We start from the raw sequence: 6,898 nt of genomic DNA, 5'->3' as shown, positions 1-6,898 counted from the left end.
TTAACAATGAAAATGAAAATGAAATCTAGCAACTACCAAAGGTTTAGTAACAATGCATGAAATCACTAAAATTCACTAGAAAGATCTAACTCTAAACTAGCATGATAACAATGCAAATGAGGAGATGGAAAATGCTCAAGACAAACTACTCTATTTATAGGTTTGAGAGATGCCTTGGGGAGGTGGCATCTATGTTGCATCCTCATAGGTGCCACAAGGGAGACACATGGACTAAGGGGACAAGTCATGCAAAAGTCAACATAATCCTTTTGGATGAAAGTAATGGCTCAAGGTTTGCTCACACATCTGTGAGAAACCTTGGAGAAAGGAAAGGGGGACAAGTGTGTAAGAGGTGTGAATAAAATAATAAAATGGAATCTTTATTGGATCTTGAGTTGTTCACATGTGTGAGAAAATAATTATGGACTAAGATGTGTTTAGAAAGGTGTTTAAGATTAATTAAATGAGATTAATTAATGGGTAGGCTTAGAAGGGTTATAGTGATGGGTGTAGACTAGGTTTTAGGACTAAATTAAATAGGACTTAACTTAATCATAGGATTAGAGAATTTAATAAAGTGGAGGGAATTAAATAAATTGAGATTTATTTAAAAGGGGATTTATAGATCAATATATATTAAATAAATTTAATACATTAGAGGGGACACATTTAAATTAAATTTAAATACATTAGGGAAGTGAACCTATTTAATTAAATAAATTTAATTTAATAAGTAGAAGAATATGACAAATATAATTAATTAATAAATAATCAATTATAATGTCAAGAGAAATATTAAATCAATTAATATAGTGTTTAAGACAATTTTATGTGCCTACAATATGAATCCATGCTTATCTCTTAATATCAAAAATTCATGTTTATGTTGGCAAAAAATGGTTTAAATAGAAGTTTGTGCCATTACAAACATCTATTTCATTGATTGGTTACTCGATTTTGAAAGGCTTCTAATGGTCGGCCTTCACCATGGACTTGTGTTGTTTGCTCAACATCTGAATGACTTAGAACATACTATTACTCAACACTAGAATCACTTGGTACAAAAGAATTGCTTGACATACATTTCTTTCTTAGCACCAGAGTGACTCGATACATACTGATTGCTCAAAACCTACTAGTGCTCAACACTAACTATCATATCACTCGACATGTGTTGTCTTGAACTTATGCTCAACATGCACTACACACTTGGCTTAAATAATAGCTTGGTCATAGTGATGATCAACTAACTATGCTAGATGATGACTACATGTTTTGTCACTACAATGTCAAAACCATAATGAGATTAACAAATGCAATCTCATCTCTTTTTTATAAATTTCTAAAAGCAAGGATTGTTCAATTTCTTAATTAGTATTATCATCCCTAGAAAATTTTCTTCTATGGAATATAAGTTCTTTTTACCTTTTCCTTTGACATTGTTTTTTTTTCTAGAATTACCTTGATTTTGATTATCTTTTTTATCACCATCTTTTGATTTTCTAAGATATTCTATGATATCCCCATTTTTGGACATATATAATTAAATAATAAATAGGTCCAATATATAAAGTTTATAATATTAAAATGATTAATAAAGTATATAAGTTAAAAATATAAATTATTATATATTATCATACACATATATACATATTTAAAATAACATACTATTGAATATAAATAATACATATATCAATACTATGATATATATGATTAATAATATTTATAGCACTAACATGATTGATAACGATATCACTATGTATATATATATATATATACATATATATATTAATGATATGAGAATTATATTAATAATATATGTTATTAGACTTATATTAATGATATATTTTAATACAAGTGCTATATTAATAAATGTATTATAATATAATATATATTTGATATGTTAATAATATAATTATTAATATACTTTATGACATAATATAACTAACCTTACTAATTAATACAATAATATTATAAATATAATTATTAATGATAGGACATGACTCTTATAACAAAGTATATATATATATATCAAATAAACTATGGAGGAGGGAAAAGAGATATGAAATATATATGAAAGCTTTGGAGAATAAGGAGGTAAATCAGATAGAAAATTAGAAAATATTATAGAATGGATTCAGATAAGAGAAAAAATTGAAGATGTCCTAAAACGGGACATTACAAGTAGTATCAGAGCATCGATCTTGCTATCCTGTGAAATCCATGCAAAAATATTTCATCAAAATATGTTTCCCTCCAAGATTTGCCAAAGATATGATTTTAGAAAGATTTCTTATGAGAATTGCTTGGCCTTCAAGGAATGGGTAGGTTTGGAATAAAGACAATCATATTATATTGCAATAATGGAATTTGGGAATATTTGGAACTTTTGGACATATAGAGATACTATTGCAATAGAGAGATACGAGGCATTGGAAACATCTTTTGGTCAATTTTGATCACTGGATAGAGTTAAATTTATTTAACATCCCTTATAAAGTTTATTATAGTGCAATATAATTATATGTATGTATAAGGTGCATCAGATTAAATAGTTTTCAAACTCAAGCTTTAATTCATATGAATTAGTTAGCGCAATAAGTACCAAAGGATTATTGATTGCTAATGAAACCTATAGTAGTTTTTTCTTCATGGAGAATGCGGAGATGGATCAGGCTTCGACAAGATAGAATCAATGCGTTACAAAGTCCATTAAAAAATTCACTCAAAATGAGAAACAGATAATTATGTCAGTTGCCCAAGTTTATCTCACCATTCAATTGAGAAATGTGCTTGGTCTTGAAGGTGACACGCTGAATGGAAACCATTCTTGAATAGGAGGAATCTTTGCATCAAGCAGTGGTAACCCTAGATGGAGCAATGAAAACCAGGCAACAAATGCTGGTGGAACCCATATTACAATAAGGGTTAGATAATTAAAAATATGACAAGGAAAGTACATCATTACATTGAAGACAAAGGCATCTGGTTTAGTGTAATGTCCCTTCCTCTGATTTTATATGATATTTCAAGCCTCTAATCAAATCTTTAAGATCGAACAACCAATCTTTCAAAGATCCACCAATTTCTCAATAAACCCCAAATCAGGTATGCCGAAAATAGTGCCAAAAACTTCACAGCTTCTGTAACGACTACCCCTGCAAAACAAATGCCACATCAGCAATCCCTATAATATGTGGAAAAATCAACAAGAGTCAAAGTCTTTGAATATTGACTAGTCAACATTAGTCGATTAACAATCATTAACTTTAAACAAAATGATACATATACATATATGCTCAAATTTAAAAGAAATTGTAAATTTGTTACCAGATTACTAATACCAAATACCAGATACCAGGTGGTAAACCATGATGACCAAGTTGAAAAGAGCTCCAGAACCTGTCTAAGAACACAAGGCGAGAATATTTTAGGAGTGCTTTTCCACCCTACCACAAAGCTGTTAAGCTTCCCCGGAATCTTTCTTGACATGAAAGATACCCAGCTTGGCAACAAGATAGTCTAAACAAGTAAAACTTAGAAGAGTAATGGAATCATGCAACACATAGTTTACATTTAATTATATAGGAAAATTTATAAAGCTCAATAGGTGTCTTCTCATAATTCCATTAGGAAGGCATATCACACCTTTTAAGGAAAACTCTTTCCAAAAATAAAGGACTTCACCTCTAAATTTTTCCATATCAACACTTAACTTATCTCTATGTTCAATATCACTAGATATCTAATCCAATGTAGGCAATGCTCTTAATCCAATTATTTAGTTCACATGAAACAAGTCAACTAACTAAACATAGAATTACTAGAATGATGAACATTGGAATCCACTAGTTTTAATTGTCAAATAGTTCAATTGATCATAGCAATATTGTTCTTGTAGCAAGGTTTAGTTACTTAAGATATCAAAAGCTCCATAATTTACTTTTCTTAATATATATCTGTATAAAGCCCATTTTTTACTTAGAGCTCTGGAAGGAGCAACTCAGCTCTTTAAGTTTTCATGTTCAATCATGCTACACAAGACAAAACTAGTATAGCAACCCTTAATTAAATTCCCATCAAGTAATTGTGGATCACATTATTACTACAGTTTACATAAAATAGATTGCCTAATCCTATCACTATTGTAGGTATAATAGATTGAGTTTAAATAAGATTAGCAAAAACAACATTTTCATGTAACTCTCAACAACACAATTACATCAAGTCTTAGGAAGTTTTCTTGCAATAAGGTCCTAGTTCAAAAGTTATAGCTCAATATCAGCATATCACAATACTATTGAAATGAATTATAGAAAATTACAGTTTCAATTTCTATGTTATAGATCAGCCCAACTAAATAAAAGTCCATGATTTATCATCTATAAGTAAGATTCAGCCATGGTTTAGTTGCTGAATCTATATATTCAGAAAATAACCATTATGGTTGCCTTAAGCTTAATATATTTATCTGTGTTACATAGCTTGACACGTTGGTAATAGACAAGATAACTTGCAACACCTTAATGAGCAACAAGGGGTACCAAGAGAATTCAAAATCATAAAGTGGTTTTGAGGTACAGTGAAGTAACATTTTATTCTAAGAAGAGTGAATAGTACAAAACTCTGTGTCCAAATCTCCTATCTCATAACAATTTAATGCCATCCAGTTCATGGTAACAATGTTACAGTAATAGCAATGTACTTTTAGAACCCATTTTATAATTATATCTACAGTGAAATGTCAGTGTGGGTTCTCCACAGGTAAAGACAAAAATCATTTTTAAGATACATCATCAACAAGCATTCATTATCTGCCATGACATTTTAATGTTTACCAAGTGGCAACAAAAAAAGTTTGAATGTTAAATAACTTGTGACAACTGTTCAACATCAAAAACAACATAAAGCCTCCAATGTTAAAAAGAAAAGTATCACCATACCATTTTAAGGAACAACAATTTAATATGAACTAAAGAAAATAAGGGTAACAACGTTGATATATACAGTAGCTATAGTTCCAGCATAACGTTTCAAGATTAACAGCATTAAAGTTTTCAACAATACGGCAATAAGATTTCCAATGTAGCAAAATTAACGTTTTAAGCAAGAACATAGTAGTGACATTCATTGAAAGGTAATTGTCTTGTCTTCCTAAGCCTTGACAGTCTCAACACCTTGTTTAAAGCAATGCCAACAATGGAGGCAGAAACCATGTTCAAAAGCATCATCATGTACTATAACAGCGTAAGGGTGTAAAAACAATGCAAGAATGGTAGTAATGTTCGAAGTTAATACTGTTATTAAAAATATTTCCCATTGATCCATACTCGAGCCTTAGCAAAAAAAATTGGGGTTTCTTCTAAATTTCAAGCCAGACATTAAGTATGTGCAGATTTCCAAAAATGATTTAGGATAACAGGGCATATAAGTTAAGAAATTGCATTCACTAAGAAATTCTTTCTCAAGAGATTCACAAGCAAATGCAGATATAGATAGAGGAAGACATTAACTAGAAAGAACCTAAAATCTGAGGACTCCTGATTGTTGTCATTTCCTCCTACAGTCCTCTTTCATTGAATGCCGCCCTTATCACTGTGTTTCCCCAACTGCCAATCCCCTCACTTTCCCCTTCTTGCCGTTCTCCTTCCTTTGCTCAGCTATGTATATATATGTTTCATTATTCCCAAACCCTATTTTTTTTAACACCACTCTTCCAACAATATGGATGGAACTCACCTATTCTATTTTGTTAACGGTTCATTATGGTTAATTTTAGGTGTTATTAACATTATCTTAATTTTTTAATTTAGGAAGTTGATTCATTCTCCTTCCATGTGGAGTGGGGTACTAATTTGTTTGGGTAAGGGGAGAGTGGGTTGTGACATCCTCCTCCCCTTAGAAAATGCATCATCCTCAATGCTGATATGCAAAAATCATAATTATACCCAATTATATATACAAGGAAATGAATCTACAATATCAAGATCTAACTTCCATTATAAAAATGCACACATCGTCATTCAATTCTATCAACAAAACTATCTTTCATTTACTCAAATAAAGCCAAAATTTTGTTTCCTTAAATGAAAGCTACGTTTCATTAACATATTAACACATTAACTCTCCTAGAACTATCTTTTGAAAGACAACGTTAACAAAGTTGAAATAATAAGTTTAGAGAAAATAACTCACATTTCATATAAGCATTTCAAGAACATTTTTTTTTTTACATGTGAGTGTGTGAATTTCCATTACCATTCTATAGTTTTACAAGGTTAGAAATAACTCTCTCCAACAATATTCCCCCTTTCTTATGATGTGGTGTTCCCTCTATTGCATTACAGGAACAACACCAAAATGTCAGTCCATCACATATTATGAATCAAATTGACTTTCTAATGAAATATAAAATCATATACTTCCTTGTCTCAAGAAGTCTCAAAATTTGTAACATATTGACTTAAAATCACATGATATCACACATACCTGTACACTTACCATACCCTAGCATCACTTGTGGATTTTTTCTTGCTAGTAGATACTTGTTATCCACATCCTGCCATACTAATTAGTATCTCAAGGAGATCAACTCAAATATTAGTAGTCAAAATTTTTGTTCAACTTTATGATTTCTTAACTCATCTTTTAATCACATTTTGATCATGAGTAAGATGTGTACCATATGTACTATACCTACCATCTAACATGTGGTGTTCACTAAATGAGTATTCATCCACATCAATAGGTCAATGAAACATAATCAAGTAATGTAATCACGATACATCTAATGCATCATCAAAGAATCAAGTATTGTAACCATGTTACATCAAATTCAACATCATTTGAATCATCATGAATACAAGACATTCATACATAAATCATCAATGTACTTCCT

Source organism: Cupressus sempervirens, chromosome 4 (assembly GCF_028749045.1).
Source record: "Cupressus sempervirens isolate cs-2001-9-10 chromosome 4, ASM2874904v1, whole genome shotgun sequence".
In the NCBI taxonomy this organism is placed as follows: Eukaryota; Viridiplantae; Streptophyta; class Pinopsida; order Cupressales; family Cupressaceae; genus Cupressus; species Cupressus sempervirens.
This window is presented reverse-complemented; position numbering follows the sequence as displayed.